This window comes from Papio anubis, chromosome 19 (genome assembly GCF_008728515.1).
Source record: "Papio anubis isolate 15944 chromosome 19, Panubis1.0, whole genome shotgun sequence".
Classification (NCBI taxonomy): domain Eukaryota; kingdom Metazoa; phylum Chordata; class Mammalia; order Primates; family Cercopithecidae; genus Papio; species Papio anubis.
In genome coordinates, this window is record NC_044994.1 from 14,835,781 (window position 1) to 14,862,244 (window position 26,464).

Sequence of the window (26,464 nt, forward strand, 5' to 3'; positions counted from 1 at the left end):
ATATACAATAGAATAAAAAGTTATTATTTATACACTAAATCAAAGTTTTCTGGATCATGATTAGACATTTATCAGAAAAACAGTCATAAATTTTCTGCTTAGAGATTTAACACTTTATAATAGAACTAAAATACTCAGAATTGGAATAACTCTAAAAATGAATACAAGTAATTTAAAGGAAAATATTTAATGGATTTAGTCAATAAAGTAGTATAAAAATATACAAACTACAGGTAGGTGCTGTAGTTTAAAATTAAGCATCTTGGTATTTGTTAATTGTGTCCTTGGAAGGCATCTTTTGTATCAGCCCGACTAAAATGATCTATCACCCTCTGCTCTCTCTTTAAACAAATAAAGTCACTTTACTTCCTCACACTTTGATACAAATTTCTCTATTTCAGTGAATATGGATGTCTATTTTTTCTTTCTTGGTAAGCAGAAAGAAGTCTGAATCACAATTCAAAATGTAACTTTAGTTTAGGTCGAAAATGGGGGACTACTAATTTTATGGGCAATAGTATTATGATACGCTAAGAATGCCATCAAAACTTCTGAGTATGTATTATATATGTATATATTTGTGCATTAATTATGTAATAGAAATAACATTTACTGTGTGTTATCTATCATCTATTTTCTATCATATCCACTTTAACTTAGGACATAAGTACAGATTAATTAATAACCCTTAGCAAATTAATTAAAATGGGAATTCTTTTCATGAAGTCACATATAGCTAAAGTTGTAAGGACCAATATACATGTTGGTTTCAGTGTTAATCTTTTCCTTTAAAGATCAAGTATGATTACCATTTGGAAATTAATTTTTAGGCAGTCATTTGACTAATATCATAGCTCACTTATCTAAGAAAGAAAAGAGCAAGAATTGAGAAGCCTCATTCAATATTGACTGCAAACTATGGCAATGCTAGAGTTCCTAACAAAAATTATCTATGTAGAGTTTGGTTACACAAGTTAGTAATGGCTAGGGACAGCTTAAATTTGCAGTATGTGTACACTAGTTCATCAGAACCTCAATTGAATAATATATACTCTTTAACCCCCCAAAAAATTACTGAGTATCTTAGCTTTGGGCTTTAACTATTTGGACTAGCAAGTTTTGTTTTGTTTTGTTTTGTTTTTAGTAGCTATTCCCAAAATGTAAATCAGTTAGATAATATATGGTGAATATATTTAATAATTGATATACTCAGTAACAATGAAAGTATTCATGGATATGGAAAAAATACCTCCCCGTTTCAAAAAGGTGATTTATGTATTAAGAAAAAAACTTCAGTGCTCACTTCGGCAGCAAATATACTAAAATCGGAATGATACAGAGAAGATGAGCATGGTTCCTGCACAAGGATGACATGCAAATTTGTGAAGCGTTCTATATTTTTTTATCTGTGCAGCAAACCACCATGGCACATGTTTACCTATGCAACAAACCTGCACATCCAGTACCTATATCCCGGAACTTAAAAGATGAAAAAAAAAAAAAACTTCAGACAACAGATGGGCTTTAAGAGATAGAATAGAAATGTGGAGACCTTTCAGTTTGTCAGGTAGCTAGCAGCACCTAATAAGCGTCTCCCAGTTTCTTATAAAAATAACTTTGATGCCAGGTGCGGTGGCTCACGCCTGTAATCCCAGCACTTTGGGAGGCTGAGGCAGGTGGATCAACTGAGATCAGGAGTTTGAGACCAGCCTGGCCAACATGGTGAAACCCCAACTCTATTAAAAACACAAAAATTAGCCAGGCATGGTGGTGCGTGCCTGTAATCCCAGCTACTCAGGAGGGTGAGGCAGGAGAATTGCTGGAACCCAGGAGGCGGAGATTGCAGTAAGCGGAGATCGTGCCACTGCACTCCAGCCTGGGCAACAGAGTGAGACTCCGTCTCAAAAAAATAAAAAATAAAAAAATAAAAATAACTTTAAAGACAATTCTCATTGAAGGAGGACATCTTATGGAAATACATGATTGCTCAAAGATAAATGTATAAAGACATTCATTGGAGCTTTGTTTGAAAATGAAATCATCAGAAATTACCTAAATATTCATCAAAAAAACAAATGTTTAAGTAAACTATGATATACCAATGCAATAGGTTAATTTGCAGCCTTTATAAATACCGAAATATGTATACATTTATATGAAAAGTACTCCCTGCATAAAAATAAGATTTTCAAAATGTTTGGACAGTATCTGTAGAATAAGCCTGTTTAAAAATAACAATCATAAAATATATATACATTATGATAAATGCAAAAAAGTTCCAATAAATATTTGCAAAATATTTGATCATCTTTGGGAGACAAGATTATAGTGTATTTCACTTCACTTTTTGCTTATTCATTTATTTTAACACCTTTATGAGATATAATTTCCACACCATAAAATTCATCCATTTAAAGTATACAAATTCAGTGGTTTTCAGTATATTTACAAAGTTGAGCAAGCATCTCTACACTCTAATTTTAGAACATTTTTGCTACCCCCAAAAGAAAAAAGAAACCCCATAGGTATTAGTAGTCACTCTCCATTCCCTCTCTAGCAACTGATCTAGGCAGCCACTAACATACTTTCTGTCTCTATGGATTTGTCTATTCTGGATGTTTCACATAAATGGTATTGTACAATATGTGTCTGGCTTTTTTTCCTTCACATAATGTTTTAAAGTTTCATCCATGTTGTAGCACGCATCAGCACTTTATTCCTTTTTAAGGCTAAATAATGTTCCATTGTATGGATATATATGGATATATATTTTGTTTATCCATTTGTTAGTTGATAGACATTTGGGTTGTTTCTACTTTCTGGCTATTATAAAAATATTGCTATAAACATTGGGGTGTGTTTTTGTGTGGATGTATGTTTTCATTTCTCTTATGTAGATGCCTAGGAGTGGAATTGCTGGGTTATACACTAACTCTATGTTTAACTTTTTGAGAAGCTATTAAACTGTTTTCCATAGCAACTGCACCATTTTGCATTGCCACCAGCAACATATGAGGATTCCAAATCTTCCATATTCTTGGCAATGCTTGTTGTTGTTTATCTTTTTTATTATAGCTACCCTTGTGGATACGAATTGGTATCTCATTCCACTTTTGATTTTTATTTCTCTGATGGCTAATGATATTTAGCATCTTTTCATCTGTTTACTGGCCATTTGTATATCTTTGGAGAAATAGTTATTCAAATTCTTTGCCCATTTTTAATTAGGTTGTCTTTTTATTGATAATTTATAAGAGCTCTTTATATGGTCTGGAGACATATCCCTTATTAGATACATAATTTGCAGATATTTTCTCTCATTCTGTGAGTTCTTTCTACTTTCTTGATGATGTTCTTTGCAGTGCAACACTTTTTTATTTTGATTAAATGCAACTTAGCTTTCATTTTCTTTCACTGCATTTGGTGTCACAGCTAAGAAATCATTGCTTAATCCAAAGTCATGAATATTTACACCAACGTTTTCTTCTAAAAGTTTTACAGTTTTACTCATACATTTAGGTCCTTGATCCATTTTGAGTTGTTTGTGGCATGAAGTGGGTCCAACTTCTTCCTTCTATGTGTGGATATCTAGTTATTCTAGCACCATTTGTTGGAAAGACTATTCTTTCCCCTTTAAATGGTCTTGAAACCCTTGTTGAAAAATCAGTTAATCACAAATCTAAAAGTTTACTTCTGGATTCTCAATTTTATCCCATTGAGCTATATTTCCAGCCTCACAACAATACTACACTGTCTTGATTATTGTAGCTTTATAGTAAGTTTTGAAATCAGAAAGTATGTGTCCTAGATTGTTTTGGCTATTTGGATTCCCTCATTTCCATATGAATTTTGGGATCAGCTTGTCAATTTTTGCAAAAGAAAATCAGGTAAAATTTCTACAAAATTGCATTGAATCTGTAGATAACTTTGGCAAGTATTGCTATTATGACAATATTGTCTTCCACTCCATGAACATGGGATACTTTTCCATTTAATCAGGTGTTCCTTAATTTTTTCCAACCATGCTTTACAGTTTTCAGAATAAAAGTTTTTTACTTTTTGTTAAATTTATTCCTAAATATTCAATTATTTTTGAGCAACTGTGTATTTCCATAAGATTTACATATACATGAAATTGTTTCTATAATTTCATTTTTGGATTCTTCTTTGCTAGGGTATAGAAATATAATTGAGTTTTATATATTAATGTGGTATCTTGCAATTCTGCTGGACTCAGGTGTGGGATCAAATGGGTTTGGGGAGGTTCTTTACAATTATTTATGTACTAGATTATGTCATCTGAAATAGAAATAGCTTTTACTTCCTCCTTTTCAATTTAGGTATATTTTATTTTTTTTTCTTGCCTAATTGTCCTGACTAGAACCTCCATTACAATGTTGAATAGAAGTAGTAAAGGTGGACATTTTTGTGTTGCCATTGATTTTAGGGTCTTGCTTTTTTATCCAGTCTGACAATGTCTGCCTTCTAATTGAGGTGTTTAAAAAATTTACATTTAATGAAATTTTTATGTGGTTGGGTTTAGACACATACATAAACATATTTTATAAACATACATTTATATATATATACACACACATATATTTCCATATGGTTGTGTTTAAACATGGGACAGCTGTGGGTTGTCTTTTTTATTTCTAATCTTTGCTCCCCTTTTTCTCTTTTTCTGCTTTCCTTGGAAGGAATTTTTTGTTTTTGTTTTTCCATTTTATATCTTTTTTTCCTAATTAGCCAAACTTATTTATTATTTAAATTAATGACTGGTTTAGAGGTTAAAAATACACACTTTTATTATTTCTATCTGCCTTCAAGTGGTATTACACCACTTCACATACAGTTTAAGAATCTCACAAGCCTATACTTTCATTACTTATTTCCCTGTTTTTATGCTCTTGTCATACATTTTAATTCTACAAATACTGTGAGTCTATAATACATTGTTATTATTTTTGCTTTAAACAATTCAATTATCTATTAGAGATTTAAATATTTAATAATAAGAAATATTGTTTCTCTTCCTATATATTTTCCCTTTCTGGTGCTCTTCTTTGTTTTGTTTAGATCAGGATTTCCATCTAATGCCACTTTTCTTTTGCTTAAAGGACTTCCTTTAACATTCCTTATTGTGCAGGTCTGATAGTGATAAATTCTTTCAGTTTTTATAGGTATTTTTGAAAGGTAGTTTTGCCGGGTAATGAATTATAAGTTGGCTTTTTTTTTTCTTTTAGTACATTAAACATAGTGCTCTACTGCCACTAGTTTTCGTTGTTTATGGCAAGAAACCTGCTCTTACCCTTCTCTTTTTTCTTCATTACATAATGTGTCTTGTTTTTCTGACGACTTTTAAGACTTTTTTTCTCTCTATCAATAGTTTTAGGCAATATGATTATAACGTTCATTGGAGTAGTTTTCTTAAGATTTTCCTGCTTGGGTTTATTTAGCTTCCTAGACCTCCAGTTTACAATTTTCGCCAAATTTGGGGAAAAAAAAAATAACCATTATTTCTTCAATTGTTTTTCTGCCCTTCCTTTCCCTTCAGTCTTTAATTAAATGCATGCTAGGCTGCTTGAAGTTGTCCCACTACTCACTGATAGTCTATTCATTCTTTCATCTTTTTTCTTTATATGTTTCATTTTGGATCGTTTCTATTGTGATATCTTCAATTTCATTTATCTTTTCTTCAGCAATTTCTAATACGTACTAATCCCATACAATGTATTTTTTATCCAATAAATTGTAGGCTTCATCCCTAGAGATTCAATTTTGGTCTTTTTTTAATGTCTTTCAAGTCTCTGTTTAACTTGTTTAATCTTTCTTTTTTTTGGGGGGGGGTACATCTTTCTTTCTTTTTTTTTTTTAATTATACTTTAAGTTCTAGGGTACATGTGCATAACGTGCAGGTTTGTTACATATGTATACTTGTGCCATGTTGGTGTACTGCACCCATCAACTTGTCATTTACATCAGGTATAACTCCCAATGCAACCCCTCCCCCCTCCCCGTCATAGGCCCCGGTGTGTGATGTTCCCCTTCCCAAGTCCAAGTGATCTCATTGTTCAGTTCCCACCTATGAGTGAGAACATGCGGTGTTTGGTTTTCTCTTCTTGTGATAGTTTGCTGAGAATGATGGTTTCCAGCTGCATCCATGTCCCTACAAAGGACACAAACTCATCCTTTTTTATGGCTGCATAGTATTCCATGGTATATATGTGCCACATTTTCTTAATCCAGTCTGTCACTGATGGACATTTGGGTTGATTCCAAGTCTTTGCTATTGTGAATAGTGCCGCAATAAACATACGTGTGCATGTGTCTTTATAGCAGCATGATTTATAATCCTTTGGGTATATATCCAGTAATGGGATGGCTGGGTCATATGGTACTTCTAGTTCTAGATCCTTGAGGAATCGCCATACTGTTTTCCATAATGGTTGAACTAGTTTACAATCCCACCAACAGTGTAAAAGTGTTCCTAGTTCTCCACATCCTCTCCAGCACCTGTTGTTTCCTGACTTTTTAATGATTGCCATTCTAACTGGTGTGAGATGGTATCTCATTGTGGTTTTGATTTGCATTTCTCTGATGGCCAGTGATGACGAGCATTTTTTCATGTGTCTGTTGGCTGTATGAATGTCCTCTTTTGAGAAATGTCTGTTCATATCCTTTGCCCACTTTTTGATGGGGTTGTTTGTTTTTTTCTTGTAAATTTGTTTGAGTTCTTTGTAGGTTCTGGATATTAGCCCTTTGTCAGATGAGTGGATTGCAAAAATTTTCTCCCATTCTGTAGGTCGCCTGTTCACTCTGATGGTAGTTTCTTTTGCTGTGCAGAAGCTCTTTAGTTTAATTAGATCCCATTTGTCAATTTTGGCTTTTGTTGCCGTTGCTTTTGGTGTTTTAGACATGAAGTCCTTGCCCATGCCTATGTCCTGAATGGTATTACCTAGGTTTTCTTCTAGGGTTTTTATGGTATTAGGTCTAACATTTAAGTCTCTAATCCATCTTGAATTAATTTTCGTATAAGGAGTAAGGAAAGGATCCAGTTTCAGCTTTCTACTTATGGCTAGCCAATTTTCCCAGCACCATTTATTAAATAGGGAATCCTTTCCCCATTAACTTATTTAATCTTTCATTCAGATTCTTGAACATACAGAATTTAGTTGTAATAACTATTTTAGTGCCCTAGTCTACTAATTTTATTATCTTTGTCAATCTTGGTTGATTGATTTTTCTTCTTATTATACATCATATTTTCCTGCTTTTTTACATGCCTGCTAATTTTTTATTGCATGCTACACATGGTGAATTTTAGCTTCTAGGATGCTATATATTGTTGCTTTTTTTTTTTTTTGAGACAGAGTTTCACTCTTGTTGCCCAGGCTGGAGTGCAATGGCACGATCTCAGCTCATCGCAACCTCCGCCTCCCGGGTTCAAGCAATTCTCCTGCCTCAGCTTCCCAAATAGCTAGGATTAAAGACATGTGCCATGCCTGGCAAATTTTGTATTTTTAGTAGGGATGGGATTTCTCCATGCTGGTCAGGCTGGTCTCGAACTCCCATCCTCAGGTGATCTGCCTACCTTGGCCCCCTACCCCTCTAGCTCTCCTCCCTCTAGTACCTTGCCCTGTAAACTGTACTCTCTTTGGCCTCCTTAGATTTCCAGGTGTGAGCCACCGCGCTCTGCCCTATTGTTGCATTTCTATAAATATTTTGGGCTCCAATCTTCAATGCAGTTACATGACTTGGAAACAGGTACTCCTTTCAAGCTGTGCCTTTAAGTTTTGCCAGATGAGACCAGAGAAGCATTTAATCTAGGGCTACTTTTGCACTTCTACCAAAGCAACACCCGTCTTTATACTCTATGTTGTGTTCTGTGAATTGTAAGACGTTTCACTCTGGCTGGTGAGACAGTCGCTATTCCAGGGCCTTTTGTGAGCTCTGAGGGTTAGTCACTATAATACTATAATCCTTTTGTGTGTTTTTTCCCCTGGCCTTGAGTGATTTCCTCATAGGCATGCATTGATCATTACTCAGCTGAATACTGAGCTAAGGGAACATACCTTCTCAGATCTCTAGAGTTTGTGTGTCTTCTCTCTCTCTCTCTCTCTCTCTTCTCTGCCCCCCACCCCTCTAGCTCTCTTCCCTCTAGTACCTTGACCTGTAAACTGTACTCTCTTTGGCCTCCTTAAATTTCCAGCTCTGCTTCCCCAGTGTCAGGAGACCACTAGGCTCTGCCTGAATTCCTTCTCTTTACAACACAGTCTGGAAACTTTCTCTAAGTAGTAATCTGTGACAACTGTAGAGCTAACCTCACTTATCTCCCTTTTCTCAGGGATCAAGGTATTTTGTTGCCTGACTTTCAGTATCTTAATAACCATTGTTTTATACATTTTGTCCAGATTTCAACTGTTTCAGGCAAGATGATAAATCTGGTACCTATTACTTCATCTCAGCCAGAAGAGGAATTGATTATAAATTGTGAAAATTTATTCTCCCTGGATATTATCTGTGTTCAAGTTTTTCTATTACTGCATAACAAACCATTTCAAAAATTATTGGTTTAATATAACAATAGTAATTATTTTGCTCATGAACTGTAGCTTTGATAAGACCCTGTGAGGACAGCTTGTCTTTACTCCACTTGGCATTAGCTAGGTGGCTCAAAAACTGGGGATGGAATTCTCATTCATTCACATGTCTGATCATTGGTACTGGCTAATGCTAAGATCTCAGCTGGAATTGTGATTAGAATACCTTATGCCATCTTTTCATGTGGATACTTAATAGCATAATGGCTGGGTTTCCAAGGGTAAATGGAGAAAAATGAGAGAGAGAAAGAGAGAGAGAAAACATCATGTAAGAGCTACATCACTTTTTCTAACCTTGCCTAAAAAGATCACACAGTCCAGCATCATCACAATATATTCTTTAGAAGCAAGTTTCTAAGACCAGACCATATTCAAGGATAGAGGAATTAGACTCTCCCCTCTGATCTGAGAAATGCCAAACAATTTGTGGTATATTTTTTAAAACCTCACATTTGTTCTCCATGTTGCCTGTTTCTGCTTGTTTTGATCTCTATAGATACTTTCCTGTTATCTGATGTTTCTGGGTTGAAGGTTCATATTTATTTAAAATAGGGGCACTAATACCCTCTAAGAGTCGGGGAGGTCTGTCTATTCTGAGCTTTACTTTATTGTGATCTGGTTGAGATATTTAAATGGCAAATTTTCAGCATATTTTTAGATATTTCCTGTTGAATCAATCATATTCCCTTGGGAAAAAATCCCCAACCTCTTCTTTGGAGGATGAAGACCAATATTCTGGGACCTGAATGTAGGAAGAGGGCTGGCTCAGAATCCAGGATGTAAATATTATCCAAATCTTCATTTTCTGTTCAGTACCTCCAACCTCAACCGAACCTGAAGTTCCCTTTGTTTCCGTTTTTTTTTTTTTTTTTAAACAATATTCTTTTTTTAGAGTCAAAAAATGTCTGGTCCTTGGGTGGTTTATCAGATTGTGGGGAGCAATATGGGATCTGGATAGTTCCTAGACTTTCAAACAATCCTCCTTACTCAATCTCTTTTTTCAGTCCCACTTCCAGAAGAATCTAGTACTGCCCATTCCTTCACCTTAGATAAATTCTTCTGTGTAAATGAGATGAACTTCTGCTTCCTCACTGCTGGCTTAGGATTACCTTTCCCATCTGCATTCCCACTTCCAACATTGTATTTCCTGGTCTTCTTTTCCAATCTTTTCTTTCTTGTGAATCTTAAAAAAAAAAAAATCCTTTATTGCCATTTGATGGGATTTGGAGAAGGAGCAAATAAAAGCAGATACTTAATTCACTATCTTTTGTCAGAAGTCAAGCTCACTCCTTTAAGCTCTACTTTTAGGTTACTCAATGCAAAGATTTTCCTGGTTCAACTATCTTCTTTTCAACACCTTAATTAGTTGCTCTGTTCTCCAGCATTCACGTAGTAAATCTCCTTGATAGCTGTGAAAGTTTTCCTGAGTGACTGCTATTTTCACGCCTTTCCTGGACTGTTTAGTCTAGTTGGTTAAAAAAAACTACTTCTAAATAGATTATGTGCATTAAAATCTGCACCAGATCACTCTTCAATGTCTCTCTAGCTTTTAATGGTTTGGGGATTCTCTTTAAAGTTTAATTTCAGGCCGCACGCGGTAGCTTATGCCTGTAATCCCAGCACTTTGGGAGGCTGAGGTGGGCGGATCACGAGGTCAGGAGATCGAGACCATCCTGGCTAACACGGTGAAATCCTGTCTCTACTAAAATACAAAAAATTAGCTGGGCGTGGTGGCAGGCGCCTGTAGTCCCAGCTACTCAGGAGGCTGAGGTAGGAGAATGGCGTGAATCCGGGAAGCAGAGCTTGCAGTGAGCCGAGATCCTGCCACTGCACTCCAGCCTGGGTGACAGAGTGAGACTCCATCTCAAAAAAAAAAAAAAAAAAAGTTTCATTTCACATTTTTATTCCTGTTCCTGTCTCTTTCTGGATCATGTTTTCCAGTATCATTGTTTTCTAAGAATAAACATTGAATATCTAATACGATGATGGCATTTACATACTTAGGACGTAATTTATTTTGTCTTCAGATAAAGCAAGATGAAATAAAATTCAAAATTCAATGGTGATTAAGACATTTCTCTAGAACAATACATTTTTCCCCTGAAGTCCTCAAGACAGTCAATTGTAACTAACTAATAACCACCTACAAAAAACACAGAGGCCTGGAATAGTTAAAAATTGCTCAAATGTCATGAAACCAGATCATTTTAGAACTAGGTTTGTTTATTTTTGAACTTTCATATTGACTTAGATAAGCTTGAGATCTATTTTTAAGGGAATAGCACTACTAAGCATGTATCTGGCTAAGCAGGGAAAATAAAATAATGAATTCTCATGTACCCATCACCCAAATTAAGCAATTTTCAATTCTTGGCCTGTCTTGCCTCATCCATGCGCCATTTGTTTCTTCTATTTTGTTACTTTGAAGCAAATCTCTGACATAAAATCAATTCATAAGTGATGAACTTTCAAGGTGAAAAATCAATCAATAGTTTAGATTAAGTAGTATCAAGTACATATAACACATTTTAACTGGTAATAAAATGTTCTTGATTAGAAGTGAAAATTCAAATTTTTTTTCAAATTTTTAACTTTTTTTCCTCAGGAATGCCTGTAACTCATAGGTTTGGTTGCTTTACGTAATGCCATATTTCTCAAAGGCTTTGTTCAGTTTTCAAAATTCTTTTTTCTTTGTTTGTTTTCTGACTGGGTTAAATTGAAGGACTGGTCTTCAAGCTCTGAAATTCTTTCTTTTGCTTGATCTAGTCTATTATTAAAGCTTTCAGCTGTATTTTGAAATTCCTTCGGTGAATTTTTTATTTCCAGAAGTTGTTTTTTTAAAAAAGATATCTCTCTCTTCTTTCATATCCGGAATTACTTATCTGAGTTCTTTGTGTTGTTTTTTAACCCTCTCTTGGATTGAACTGTGCTCTCTTACAATCCATATTTTGAATTCTTTTTCTGTCACTTCAGAATTTTTATTTTGGTTAGGATCCATTGCTAGAGACCTAGTGTGATCCTTTGATGGTGGTGTCACAGCAGTCAGTTTTCTCACGATCTTGCTTGAGATGTAGACATCCAAATATAAGAAGTGCAGAGAACACCTGGGAGCTATTTTACAAGAAGAAGATCACCAAGGTACATAGTCATCAGACTATCTAAGTTCAAGTTGAAAGAAAAAAATTTTAAAAGCACCTAGAGAGAAGTGTCAAACTACCTATAAAGAAAACCCCATCAGACTAACAGTGAACTTCTCATCAGAAACCTTATAAACAGAAGAAATTGGGGGCCTATTTTCAGCATTCTTGAAGAAAAAAAAAAATGCCAGCCAAGAATGTTCTATCCTGCCTAAATAAGCTTCATAAATGAAAGAAAAATAAAGTCTTTCCAGGCAAGCAAACATTAAGGGAATTCATCACAACTAGCTGGTCCTACAAGAAATGCTCAAAGGCGTTCTAAACATGGAAATAAAAGGGCAAGATGCACCATCATAAAAGCAAACTTAAGTACAAAGTTCACAGATCCTATTAAGCAATTACACAACTGAGATTACAAAGCAATTAGCTATCAACAAATTATGACTGGAGGAAAACTTATCAGTATTAACTTGAAAGTAAATGGCCTAAATGCTCCGCTTAAAAGATATAGGCTGGTAAAATGAATTTAAAAAACAAGACCCAATAATTAGTCGCCTACAAGAGTATCATCTAATAGGTAAAGATGCCTACAGACTCAAAGTAAAGGTGTTTTCAGTTTGTGTGATCACACACAAGCAGGAGTTTTTATACAAGTATCAGATACTTATGTCAGATAAAATAGACTTTAAATCAACAACAGTGAAAAAAAAAACAAAGAAGGTCATTATATGATGATCAAGGGTTCAATTCAGCAAAATCATTAAACTACCCTAAATGTATATGCACCCAATATCGGAGCACCCAGGTTCATAAAACAAACACTATTAGACCTAAGAAAATTGATAGATAGCAACACAATAATAGTAAGGGACTTCAACACCCCATCGACAGTATAAGACAGATCATAAAGGCAGAAAATCAACAAAGAAACTCTGGATGCTCCTTCCAGTAGGAGATAGCTTAAAAAGTAAAATTTTTTAAAAAAGAAACTCTGGGTATAAACTGGACTCTAGAGTAAATGGACCTAATAGACATTTACTGCACATTACCCAACAACTGTAGAATATACATTTTTCTTATTCACACATGAAACATTCTCCAAATAAACCATGTGCTTGGCCAGAAAGCAAGTCTCAATACATTCAAAAAAATTAAAATCATATCAAATATCTTCTCAGACCACAGTGAAATAAAATTAAAAATCAATACCAAGGGGAACTCTCAAAACTATGCAAATACATGGAAACTAAATAACTTGCTCCTGAACAATCTTTGAGTAAATAATAAAATTAAGGGAGAAATCAAGAAATTTTTTGAACTGGATAAAAATAAGGACACAATATACCAAAACATTTCGGATATAACAAAAGTAGTGCTCAGAGGAAAGCTTATAGTGTTAAATGCCTACAAAAAGATAGAAAGATCACAAACTAAAAGCCTAATATTCCACTTCATAGAGCTAGAAAAACAAGTACAAACCAAACTCAAAGCCACCAGAAGAAAATAAATAACAAAGATCAGAGCAGAACTAAATGAGATTGAGACCAAATAGATACAAAAGATCAATGAAACAAAAAGATTGTTCTTTCAAAGGATAAGCTAAATCGATAGATTGCTAGCTAAGAGTCACCAAGAAAAAAAGAGAAATGATCCAAAAAAAACACAATCAGAAATGATAAAGTAAGTATTAGAACATAATCACAGAAACAATAAAGATCATCAGACAGTAATATGAGAACCTCTATGTGCACAAACTAGAAAACCTAGAGGAAATGGATAAATTCCTGGAAACATGCAATTCCCAAGATTGATCCAGGAATAAATAGAAATTGTGAACAAACCAAAAATAAGTCACAAAATTAAATCAGTAATTTAAAATACACCCCCATAAAAGTCCAAGACCAGACAAAGTCACAGCTGAATTTGACCAGATGTACAAAGATGAACTAATATCAATCTTACTGAAACTATTTCAAAAAATGAAGGAGGTGGGATTCTTTCCCATCTCATTCTATAAAACTGGTATTGCCCTGACACCAAAATCAAGCAAGGACACACAAAAAGAGAAAATTACGGGCCAATATTCCTGACGAACACACACAAAAATCCTCAACAAAATACTAGCAAACTGAATCCAACAGCATATCAAAAAGATAATATGATGTACTGTGGATTTTATTCCCACATGATCAAGTGGGTTTTATTCCAGGAATGCAAGGATGGTTCAACATAAGGAAATCAATAAATGTGATTCACCACAAAAACAGAATTAAAAACAAAAACCAAATGATTATTTCAATAGAAAAGCATTTAATAATCCAACATCTTTTCATGACCAACACCTTCATCAAACTAGGCATCAAAAGAATATAATTCGAAATAATAAGAGCCATATGAGGCAAAAACACAGCTAAGATCATACTGAATGGGGAAAGTTGAAAGCATTCCTTCTAAGAACCAGAAATAGACAAGGATGCCCACTCTCACCACTCCTAGTTAACATAGTACCGGAAATCCTAGCTGGAGCTATCAGGCAAGAGAAAGAAATAAAATGTATCTAAATTGGAAAAGAGGAAGTTAAATTATCTCTATTCACTGATGACCTTATCTTACACCCAGAAAACCCTAAAGACTCTTCAAAAAGATTCCTAGGCTTGATAAATGAGTTTGGTAAGGTTTCAGGATTCAAAATGAATATGCGAACATCTGTAACATTTCATTATTCATACATGAATAATGTTCAAGCTGAAAAACAAATTAAGAACTCAGTCCCATTTACAATAGCCCCCTCCCACACACACACACACACACACACACAAATACCTAGGAGTACATCTAACCAAGGAGTTGAAAGATCTCTACAAGAACTACAAAACACTGATGAAAGAAATGATGGATAACACAAACAAATAGAAAAATATCCAATGCTCATGGATTGGAAGAATCAATATCATTAAAATGGACCATACTACCCAAAGCAATGTACAGATTCAGTGCAATTTCTATCAAATTACCGACATCATTTTTCACAGAATTAGAAAAAAAAAAATACTAAAATTTATATGAAACCAAAAAAGAGCCTGAACAACCAAAGTGATCCTAAGCAGAAAGAACAAAGCTCGTGGCATCACATTACCTGACTTCAAACTATACTACAAAGCAACAGTAACCAAAACAGCATGGTACTGGTACAATAACAGACACACAGACCAATGGAACAGAATAGACAATCCAGAAATAAAGCCACATGTGTACAACCAACTGATCTTCAACAAAGTTGACCCGCAAAAAATGGGGAAAGGACACACTCTTCAATAAATGGTGCTGGGAAAATTGGATAGCCATATGCAGAAAAACAAAACTAGATCCCTATTTCCCACCATAATTAATTCAAGATTGATTAAAGACTTAAAACTATTTTAAAAAAAAAAAAAAACTGAAACTATAAAAATCCTACAAGAAAACCTAGAGAAAACTGTTCTGGACATTGGCCTAGGCAAAGAATTTATGACTAAGACCTCAAAAGCAAATGCAACAAAAACAAAAGTAAATGAGATTTTTTTTTAACTTTTGTTTTAAGTTCAGGGGTACATGTGCAGGTTTGTTTCATAGGTAAACTAGTGTCATGGGGGTTTGTTAGACAGATTATTTTATAACCCTGGTATTAAGCTTAGTACTCATCCATTATTTTTCTTGATCCCCTCCTTCCTCCCACCCTCCACCCTCTAATAGGCCCCAGTGTGTGTTGTTCCCCTCTATGTGTCCATGTCTTCTCATCATTTAGCTCCCACTTGTAAATAAGAACATACAGTATTTGGTTTTATGTTCCTGCATTAGTTAGCTTGGGATAATGACCTCTAGCTCCATTCATGTTGCTGCAAAGTACAAGATCTTGTTCTTTTTTATGGCCATGTAGTATTCCATGGTGTATACATACCACATTTTCTTTATCCAATCTGTTATTGGTGAACATTTAGGCTGATTCTATGTCTTTGCTATTGTGAATAGTGCTTCAATGAACATACAAACCATTTGTCCCAGCAATTCCACATCTAGCCAGAGGAAAAGGAATTGTTACATAAAAAAGACACCTGCGCTCATGTGTTTATTGCAGCATTATTCACAATGGCAAAGTCATAAAACAAATTAAGTGTACATCAATGGATGATTGGATAAAGAAAATATGGTATATATATTCACATATATATTCACATATATATACATATATACATACCATGGAATACTATGCAGCATTAAAAAAAAGAATGAAATCATGTCTTTTGCAGCAACATGAAAGGAGCTGGAAGTAATTATTCTAAGTGAAACAATTCAGAAGCAGAAAATAAAATAGCACATGTTCTTACTTATAAGTGGGAACTAAACAATGAGTATATATGGACAAAAAGATAGAAATAATAGACACTGGGGACTCCAAAAGAGGAGAAGGTAGAAGGAGGCGAGGGTTGAAAAATTGCTTATTGGGTACAATGTTCACTATTTGGGTGATGGGTACACTAGGAGCCCAAACCTTGCCATTATGCAATATATCCACGCAACAAACCAACACATGTGCCCCCTGAATCTATAATTTAAAAAAAATAAAAAACAAAAGTTTTAAAAAGATAGAAGTGAGTACTATCAAGTTGACCATAGTGAAGATACCAGTTGATGTTTCAATGCAAATGTGTATTTACTGATCTGACTCAAGACAGGTAAACCTCAGACACCTCAGCTCCAACCCCAATAAGTGCCTGAACTCTGCTCTTGGCCTTCCTTGTGCCCTTTGGACTTGGACTTTGTTTTGCTTTCCCTGGTTCAACCTATTCTCGACAGATGTAGCCTTGCCTTAGCACTCTGGTTCTTCTTGTTCTATTTCAGGAAATGTTTATCTCTGTATCTCCAAGCCTAGCTCAATACCCAACACAAAGTAGGAATTCAGCTGATGCTTATTTAAGGGATGAGTTGCCGTGAGAATGGCAATGAAATCTCAATGAAGGGAGAGATACTGGCTACCTTCTCCAGGGCTCAGTTTTTCTTTCAGTGTTCAGTGTCTATTTTTCTCTCCAGGAAAACACTGATCCAATTGCTTCTCATCTGCAAGATTATTCAAGTAATCTTAGATGTGCAGACAAGCCAGGGTGGCCCTTCTGTCAAGCAGAACCAGGGCCCCCTGCAGTTGCCCACCATACTTCGTTCCTTATGAGATGATCCCTGAGCAGCACTGGAGACCCCAGACAGAAGATGCCTTTTTGATGCTATTAAAAGCTTTCTATTAGTGTGGAGGGATTAAAAGGGGCAGGGAAGAACACCCATCCCTGGGGTGTTTCTTTAGAGAGCACCCATTGCTCCAAAAGCAGGGACCACTTTGCAGATGTAAGATCATATTTTGACAGTGCTATCTTCTGAATGAGAGGAAATCCACACGCCAGACAGCCTCCTGTCACCAGACAGCCTGTATCAGCCTCACTATGTGGACTGGTGCAATTAAGCCCTGAAAGATGGTCTGCGTGGGCGTCAGACACAGTCCAGGCAGGGGAGGGAGGAACTTCAGAGTAGGCAATCCCAGCTCCTGGGAAGGACTGGCCTTGTGACCTCAGCCAGTGTCTTCCAGCCTCCTCAGGACCCTCCTCGGTAAAGCAAAGATTAAGCACTGACCCATCCACCCAGATCATGTGACTGAAACAGCAGTCCCACTGGAAAGGTACTGGGGAATAAAACACTTAATTTTTTTTAGAAACAACATTTCCATTAATCTTCTCTGCCCCCAAATTGTGGTTTCTGGTTCCTTGATTCTTACAAATAAAAGAGAGAAACAGTTCTGGAGAACAACGCGTCTTGGTCCTAAGAATAATTTTCTTACTTGTGCAGTTGAGGACGGTTTATTATGGGTCTGTTTAGTGTCACGGTCAAGGGAGGGAAGGAATAAAATGTTGATCCAAGAAGCCATCTTGCTCTGAGGAGTGATGAAGTACATTTTTGTGTGCTGAGGCACTCTTATGGGTTGACTTTCTTTACAGAATGAGCCCAAACAGGCAGGTACAGTAATAGAATGGCTCACTGGGAGATTATTAGCAACACCAGAGGTTTATCTGTCCTTGTGTCTCTGGGGGAGAAGCACAAAAAGGGGGAACTAATCCACTCCAAGAAGAAGAAAGAGATGGCACCTTATCCCTAATTCGATGTATCACTCGTAGGGTGGGTGGGAAAGTTCTTCAATTCCATTTGGCCTAGGCAGTGAATTACTCCCCATGTTTCTGTTTTGTAGTGGTCAGTGAACTATGAGTCATGCAGTGACGCATAGCATCATCATCAATGTATATTTGGGGGTGCTGTCCGGGTTCCTGGGTTCGTGCTGATAAGGAAAGCCAGGCTTTGTTATGACTGAGTCTTTTTCCGTGCTATGTGTTTTGTGTGTTTTTTTAGCTGCCACAACCATCCTGATGGTGTCATACCACTCAGAATGACAGAAATGTCTTCCTTTCTTGGAAACTAGATAGACAAGAACATCATGCATTTGGGAAATGTCTAAATGTACACCCACATGTCAGGCCCACTCAGTGTGTATTTGAAAAATCATTTTCATTTTTATCATGCTTTGACAAAAGGAAGTACATCAATGCTCTGTTTAGGAAAAATACACTGTACTCTGCTACTGAACAGCTATGTGGCCTTGGGCATGTCTCTTAACTTCCCAGGGCCTCAGTTTCCTCATTTGCTGTCTACTTCCCTGATTCTACAGTAACACTTCATTAGATTGCAAACAATGTCTAGAAGGTATCAGCACACACATCTCTCGTTCAAAGGGCCTTCTCAGACCACACCCTCCTGTACCCAGGCTGTTTTCACTGATGACTCTCCATGAGCAGCTGACTGAACTTGGTTTGTAGGAAGTTCATACAATCTGCTGGCACCAGCAAGAAATGGAATGCTGGAAGCTTCCAGCTTCACTCAAGTACATTCATCCATTCAACAGACACTTATTGAACAGGTACTATATGCCAGGCACTGAATGCCAAAGGTCCAGCAATGTCAAAACAGACAATGTCTTTCTTCTCATGCAGCTTACCTTGTAGTGTGGGAAGTGGAAAATAAACAACATAAATAAGTAAATTATGCAGAAGGTGTTAACAACTATGGAAAAATAGAGCGGTTTGAGGGATAAGGATGCAGGTGTACTGGCAGAGAAAGAGGGTTAAGGCTTGGCTTCACTGCAAAGGTGACGTTTGACTCAGACTTGCAGGTGAGAGAGTGAACCATAAAGATATCTTAGGAGGACTGGCCCAGGTAGAAGAAAGAGCCACTGCAGAGACTCCAAGGAGACATATGGCTGGCATGCTGGAGGAGCATCAAAGTGGTCAGTGTGGTTGGAGCAGAGTGAATTCAGTGCAGAGTAGGGGATGAGGCAGGGGGTACAAAGGGTCAAAGTGTGTAAAGCCTCATAGAGGCTTTACAAGGCTTGACTTTTACTTTGAAATAAATGAGAAGCCAATGCAAGATTTTGAACAAAGGAATAGACAGATCTTACATTTTATAATAAAGCTCAATCTGTTCATTAATGGAAGAATAAAATGAAGGGAAGTGGCAAATTTGAGTCACTAAAACCATTTAGGAAGCTGTTGGGATAAATTATGCTTGCATGGACCAGAATAGTAGCAGGGAGATGCAAGAGGTGGTTGGATTCTAAATATAATTTGAAAGGTAGACCCGTTAAAATTTCCAGGTGGATCAGAGGTGAGATGTGAGAAAAAGAGAATTGTGGACAGCTTCAAGGTCAAGAACCTCTTTGGTAGTGGATGCTCTTTCGGGTTTTAATATGAGACATAAAGATCATAAAGATGCTCTACGATCACTCCCAAGGGTCCACCCCACATCCCCTTTCCCTATATACCCCTTATTTTCTATTCTTATCCCTTCCAGGCCTCTGACCAATAAACCAAGCCATTCACCACTGCTCAGGGCCCTTGTAGATCTATACTACAGGCCACTGCTCCCTGTTGGGTTACACTCCTGAAGTCACTCCGAACCCACCCACAGTTTGCTGTGGAGGCCATAGTTAAAAAGCAAATGGCCAACGGCACCTGAGACAGGTGAAATTGGGAGATATGAAGGACTCAAAAGAGGTGTTTCAGACACAAGGTCATTTATTTCTGTTACTATGTTTTTTATTTCTAGCATTTCCCTTTAATGATTTCTTGAGTTCCCATCTCTCTGTTTATATTACCCATCTTGCAAGTTCTTGTATGTTGTCTACCTTTTTTTCCATTAGAGCCCTCAGCATATTAATTATAGTTATTCTAAATTTTTAGTTGGTCTGATAATCTTAAAATCTCTGCCAAAACTAAGTCAGGTTCTGTTGCTTGCTTTGTCTTTTCAGACTATGTTTGTTTTTTCTTGCCTATTAGCACACCTAAATTTTGTTGAAAGTTACACATGATATATTGCGTAATAGAACCTGAGGTAAATAAGTCTTTGGTGTGAGGGTTTATGATTATCTGGCAAGGAGCTACACTTTATTTTTTGTTGTAGCTATAAGTGTCTGAGGCTTCAATTTCTACTACTGTCCTTGTTTTTATCTCTCCAGTTATCTTTGGGTTTCCCCAGAAATTTCTTTTTAAATAGAGTCTGAGCCTTGCAGACTTTTCAACTATTATCCTCTGTTATGACTCAAGAGTTTAGCTGACACGTCGATGAGATATGCAGCTGGCGGGGGACATTCTATAATCCTGTAATTAGGTCTCAATTTTTTCATGAGCCTGTGCTCTTGGACTGTGACCTTCATAAATGCTTCTTAATTTTTTTCCCCTCTCAGGTGAGATAGGAAAGTTAGTTGGGGTGAGAGTTGGGTATTTTCCTTCCCCTACATTATTCAGATTGTAGAAATGTAAATTCCTTTGAGAGCAGGGAGAGGACAGAACACTCCAAGCTTATTTCCAAATGGGTACTTTCCCTCTCTTGCTGGAAGCACAAGAGGATTTTTCTCCAGTCTTCACTACGAGAGAACACCTTGTGGGGCTTAGGGAAGTAAAACTCCAAAAGTGGGAGGAATCGCCTACCACTAAGTTTTTAACTCTCAAACTAGTCCACGCTCAGCCTCCAGCAGTTCATCGTAATAGTTTAAGTTTCTGGCTCCAGCAGCTTCTGCTCCCACTAAGCTGTGATTCTCTGTATTCTCCTTTCTCTCCAGTTTTTAAGGCACTAGTTTGCTCTGTGACCTTAATTCTCTGATGAATCTAAGAAGTGTTGCTGATTTTCAGTTTGTTCCACTTTTTTCTTGTTGTGAGGACGGGAGTGATGACTTCTAAGCTCGTTACACATTGGAGTAGAAACTGGAAATGTAAATTTTTAAATGAGAATGAATGTCTTGTTATTGGGATAGAACAATATAATGGATGTTAATTCCCCCTTGATTTAATCTGTACAATCAATTCCATTCAAATTCTCAATTAGTTATTTTCAGGAACTTGAAAAAGTTATTTTAAATTCATTTAAAAATTAAAAGATGTGACAAAAAGCCAGTAAAATATAAAAAATAAAAGTGATAAGGATCCTGTTCTACCAGATATCAAAATGTATTACAAAGTTATAATAATTAAGATATCCAGGAACTATGCCAAAGTGTATACTCAAATGATTATAACAGAATGGGTGGTGCAAAAATAGACCAAAGTACATCTGAGAATTCATTCTATGATTAAACTAGAATTTCGTATCAGAGAGGAAAATACGGATTATATTGAGACAACTGGTTAGATATTTTGGAGGGAAAATAAAGTTAGTTAGATTCACCCTGATACCTTGAATCAAAATAAATTCCAAATAGTTCAAAATCGTAAATATTAAAATTAACAGTAAAAGTGCCACCAGGAATGAAACTGGTGACTTCACTGCATTTCTGCTACTCTCCTTTTCCAACTCCAATTCGACCGCCAACTGCATCCTCTGTTTTCAGTCTTATTTTGTTAATAATTAGGATACTTTTAAGGCTGTAATATTTCCTATGAATTTAGCATTATCTGTATAACATAGCTTTTGGTAGGAAGTATTCTCTTTTATATTATATGTTAGTTAATTTAGAATCTCAGTTTTGAATACTTATTTGATCCAAGGGTCTATGAAAAGGGTCTCTCTTAAATTTCAGGCAGTTAAATTTTTATCATATTTTTGTTATTAATGTATATTATATTATTATCAGAGGCTGGATTTTGTAAAAATAATATTATTTTCAGAAGTTTTAAAGGAAATTTGAATATAGCATCTTATACCCAGCCAAATTCATATTGAAGTGGGAGTGCAAATTTAAAAAAGAATTATAGGCACACAAATAGTCAAAAAACATATGAAGCACATTCTCTGAAAGAATTACTTAATTATATACTCAGTAAAAAAAAATCAAAATATGCAAAAATAGAAATTAAAAGGTGGTGAGCAAATGATAATTATATATATATCAAAATAACTATTGGTACATAAAATTAATAATAATCTGTAACTACCTATCTTGGAAAATACCTGTATTGGTCAGGATTCTCCAGAGGAACAAAACTAAGAGGATATCCAGCTGACCCTTGAACAACACAGATTTGAACTGTGTGGTTCATCCAGTTATACATGGATTTTCTTCCACCTCTGCCACTCCAAAGACCGCAAAATCATCCCCTACTCTTTCTCCTCCTCCTCAGTGTACTCAGTGTAAAGATGAGAAGGATGATGATACATTTCCACTTAATGAATAGAACATATATTTTCTTTTCCTTATGATTTCTTAATAACCTTTTCTTTTCTTTAGCTTACTTTATTGTAAGAATACAGTATATAGTACATATAGTATACAAAATATGCATTAATTGACACATAGGTGTTCATAATATCAGTAAGGCTTCTGGTCAACAGTAGGCTATTAGTAGTTAAGTTTTTAGGGAATCAAGAGTTATTCATGAATTTTTGACTGCACAAGGAGTCAGTATCCCTAGCGCCACCCCCATTCAAGGGTCAGCTGGTTATTCAACTATAATGAATATATAAATATTTCATTATAGGAGCTGTACCCATACAATTATGGAGGACAAAAGTTCCATGATCAGCCTTCTACAAGCTAGAGAACCAGGAAAGACAGTGGTATAAGTCAGAACGTCTGAATAACCAAAAACCAGGGGAGCCCATGATGATGTAAGTCCAGTCTGAGTTCAAAGACCTGAGACCCAAGATTGTTGATGTCTGAGGGCAAAAGAAAATGGATGTCCCAAATCAAACAGGAAGCAAATTTTCCCTTCCTCCAACCTTTTGTCTTATTCAGGTCCTCAATGAATTGGATGATGACAGTCTACTAATCCAAATGCTAATCTCTTCCAGAAATACCCTCATGGACTTGCCCAGAAATAATATGTCACCAGTAATCTGGGTACCCCTTAGCCCAGTCAAGCAGACACATAAAATTAATCACAATATCAACATTAAAGGTAATAGACAGATGGGGAAAAAAAGAGAGAACTGAAAGCATGCTAAATTTCTGATTTTCATTCAGAGACGAAGGCAGGAGCACAGGCCGATATTAATACAAAATAATTCCTGGTAGCTAGATAATAAGATAAATTTAAATATGTTCTTTCAGATTTAAGTGAAATTGCTAGAAGAATAAGTATAGGATATTCAGCTCCCAAACCACTAAAGGAAAGGAAATATAATTTAAAATAAATAAATAAATAAATAAATAGCAAGAAAGAGAGAAGAAATAGAAAGAGGAAGAAAGAGAAGAGAAAAAGAAAGGGAGAGGAAGATGAAAAATGAGGAAGATGGAATGGAAGATGAAACTATAAAGTAAGGTGTAAGGAACAAGTCCAAGTAATCATTCATCATAAGAAATATGGGTGTGTTAAATTCTTAATTAGATTGCAGGATTTCTGGATTTTCTATTTAAGATTTTCTATATAAGAACCTCATACTTCTGAGGTTCTTATAAAGAAGAATCCTAGTGAAGATATACTATGTTTTTATCTCCAACTAAAGAATATCACAAGGACTTATAGCTCACATAGAAAGGGAAGAATGAGTTTCCCAGGGAAATGTCAAAGAAGCAGAAGTAAGCAGATTTAGAAAACCAGGGATGTAGCAAGCTTACGAATCAACATTGGTTTTGCTAGGGCTTAGATTTTGTGCAAAACATCAGTTTTAAGCTTTTCAGAGCCCTCTGTGACATTCTTTTCTCTGAAAAGCTCTGTCAGGGGCAAGGCTGACCCAGTGTGGAAATGCCATGAGTCAGAGACCAGACAGATCTATTGGGGTGAGTCAGAAAATCACGGAAGGTCCCACCATGGGCAAAACAAGGAAGAATGAGGTAGAAAGTAAGGGCAGTGCAGCTGGTAAATACAGAGCCCAGACTCAAAGTCATTATACCATGCCAGGGAATCTGGAAGAAGGTTACAAGCAGGAGTTTTGGCAGAAGTTTTGTAGTCAGGTGGTCAAAGACAAGGAAATGCAGCCAAGAAGAACAGACAAAGTTACAGCAAATGAACAGAATATGGATGGGGCCAAGTAGAAGGAGGGGAGGGTAGTCCTGTGGAAAACCACTGAGGGCCAACTATAAGGAATGGAGTAAAAGATAGGATATAGTTCCAGCAGCTTGACAGTACCCAAGTTCTTTAAAGACAAGAATAGCAAACCAGAAATCAAGCCAGGAATTCAGGCATAAAAAGCGAGAACAGAAATCATCTAGACCCACACAGCTTACTGATTACATTAACATGACCTTACTAATCCACTGTTTTCATCAAAAATGACCTTACTATTACAAGAAACTCTTGCCTGGGAAGATAAACATTCAAATGAGTACAGGACAGTTCTCTGGGTGGCCTTGGACCAACCCAGTTCTCCCTCATTTCTCTCTTGTAGTTCTCAGGAATAGCTATAGAATGTGCTAGGGATGTAACATCCTGAGATAGGGAGGGACTGGCTGAAACTGTGCTCTGTTCCAGTTCCCCCTAGAAACAGGATGCCCTTCAATGCTTTAGCCCAGGGAGTCAGGTTCTCCCAGGTCATAAAACCCACAATGGCTGCTTTTCTAGGTCCCACAGCTGCAGTGCAAGTGGAGTACATGCAGTCAGTGTTCCATCCATCACCAGGCAGCTTTCCTGAGCCTTGGGGACCAGCTCAAGATGAATTCTAGGCTTCTATTGTCCCTTGCAGCCTATCTGTGAATAAAAAAATCCACTTCATGGAATTTGCTGTGTGGGGATGTTCTATCTCATCAGACTCAAACAAGTTGGTAATTGGTGAACTTGTTTCACAATTACTGTATTATTTAGGTGAACATCAAATTGTTCACCCCTACAGTAGATAGTATCAAATGATAATTACTTCTCAAGACTTTGAATCCTCTCACATTAAAACCCTCATCTTTTTGTGTCCACCATTCCTAAATAATCATGTCGTGATTATCAAATTCTAATTAAATCTTCACATTGTCAGAACCACTTTAAACCAGATTCCATATACTCAAAGAATATTAAAAAAAAGAAATTCCAACTTTGCTTTCCCATCATCTGAGACACTACCAAAACTCTGTTAAGGTAGTACTCTCCCTTATTGGACTAGGGGGAAAAATTCAGTTTTATCTTATTTTTAAGTTGTCTTGGGGATATTTTTCGGGATCTAGCATTTGACAATATTGGAGGCCCATCAAAATCCAATGTAGACATTGTTACCACCACAACCCAAGACCCATCTTAACCTATTTCTCCAAAAATTTGCACTAAACACACTGCTTGAATGAGAAGCTGAAAAAAAGCTAAAATGGATCCTAGAAAGCCTTCATAGATAAAGGAATCGTTATACTTTATCCTGGTCCTTGGAACATTCCTATTCTCCTAATCAAAAACACCAATAGGCAAGGAGATGAATTCATCAGGACCTCAGGGCCACAAATAAAATAGACATTCAAGGCAACCCTGCAGGAGCACACTCAATACCATTTTATGTTAGCCTCCTGAGACTATATGTTATACAACTGTAGATCTGTGTTTTGTATTTTTTGGCATCCTTTTAGATTAAAATAGTCAATACTTGTTTGCCTTCTGAAAGAAAAATTAACAGTATACCTGGACTGTTGTTATGTCCCAACAATGCACTGAGGCACTTACTACCTTTCATAAATCCTCAATCAGGACCACAAGGACTCTACATTTCCCTGTGGTTTTCTTATGCAATATGTAGATGGACTTTTGGGTGTTCCCAAAGAGGGTGAATGCTAAGACTAACTTCATCTATCTAACAACTGTTTTAGCTCAGTAAAGGCATAAAGTTTCCAAATACAAAATATTGCCAAAGTAACTTCATTACTTAGAACAGGAGTTGGCAAGCTATAGCCACTAAGTAAATCCAACCTGCTGCCTACTTTTGTAAATAAAATTTTGTTGGACATGGCCATATTAATTCATTTATTGATTGATTATGGTTACCATAAAGTGCAACTGAATTGAATAGTTGCGAAAGAGACTTTATGCCCCGAAGGTCTAAGGTATTTACCATCTGCTCCTTTACATAATAACTAAAAGTTGTTATTCCAAGGAAGAAAATCCCTTACTCTTAACCAGCTACAGGCCGCTCAAACTCTACTGGGCCAGGGACAATTTAAGAAGGTTCTCCAGTCCTTGCGCCAAGTGCAATGGGTTCTCAGCTTTTCTATTTGCCACTCCACTTTATGACAAAGTTCTCAAACACCAAACCTCTTCC

The 26,464-nt window shown here is 36.3% G+C and overlaps 1 long non-coding RNA gene and 1 other non-coding gene across 4 annotated transcripts in view; one reads left to right on the forward strand and one right to left on the reverse strand.

Annotated features, from left to right (window-relative positions):
• The window catches only part of LOC103879615, a 175,729-nt gene that overhangs the window by 45,899 nt on the left and 103,366 nt on the right, over positions 1-26,464 (reverse strand). The window lies entirely within an intron of this gene.
• On the forward strand, positions 1,296-1,402 carry LOC116271577. Its single transcript, XR_004180190.1, has one exon. It is a non-coding gene; the product is annotated as a U6 spliceosomal RNA (small nuclear RNA).